The 849-nt window shown below is 31.4% G+C and overlaps 1 protein-coding gene across 1 annotated transcript in view; it reads left to right on the top strand.

The window, feature by feature from the left end:
- rp2 (RP2 activator of ARL3 GTPase) overlaps positions 1-849 on the top strand; it is a 24,629-nt gene that overhangs the window by 23,320 nt on the left and 460 nt on the right. The gene's annotated exons all lie outside the window — the stretch shown is intronic.

Genomic DNA, 849 nt, shown 5'->3' with positions numbered 1-849 from the left:
TGTGTGTATATATATATATATATATATATATATATATATATATATATGTATCTGGTGGTGGATGGGTTAAATGCAGAGACTAATTTCGCCATTGTATGGAAACATACAGTGCTGACATTGTGATGACATTATTATTATTATTATTATTATATATGTATATAAAATTGGTGTTAGGGTAGAGAGGGGGGCCTTGTGAGCTTCAGTGCCCATGGGCCCCTGAGGTTGCTAATCTGGCCCTGCAGATCTGAGGGTCCCACAGACCGTGACATGTTTTTAAAAAGTCTTAAAACCTTTCTGTTTACCCAGTTTTATAATTGATTGATTTGTACTTTTGTTTTTTATTGCACCCATAGTTCTTCTTTGAGTATTTTATCTGCATTTTGTGTATTTTAGTTTTGATGTGATTTTTGCGAGGCATTCTCCTCCTGCTTGTTCCTCCTCTCAGTTGATCTTTGTGGTTGCTTTTGCTTTTCATATTATCCCATGTTCACTCAATGTAGCACTTTGAGATCTGTCGTGATTGTAAAGTGCGTTATAAATAAAAGTTATTATTATTATTAGATTTTTGAAAGAATCAATTTAACTTTACATTAACTATAAAATATTTATCTTTCACAACTAAAATATATGTTCATATGTTTCTAAATATTGTTATTTTAATTTTTCATTTTTATGTATTTTTTTAAAGTGTTCAGTGTAAAATGCTGTGGCTTCAGTGGGAGTGCGGCGCTCTGGCGCCCTCTGTTGGCAGCCGCCACTGATATCTTTATGTATATATGTGTGTGTGGTGTGTATATATATATGTGTGTGTATATATATATATATATATATATATATATATATATATAT

The sequence above is a fragment of the Nematolebias whitei genome, chromosome 3 (assembly GCF_014905685.2).
Source record: "Nematolebias whitei isolate Nwh7 chromosome 3, NemWhi1, whole genome shotgun sequence".
NCBI lineage: Eukaryota > Metazoa > Chordata > Actinopteri > Cyprinodontiformes > Rivulidae > Nematolebias > Nematolebias whitei.
This window is presented reverse-complemented; position numbering and strand designations above follow the sequence as displayed.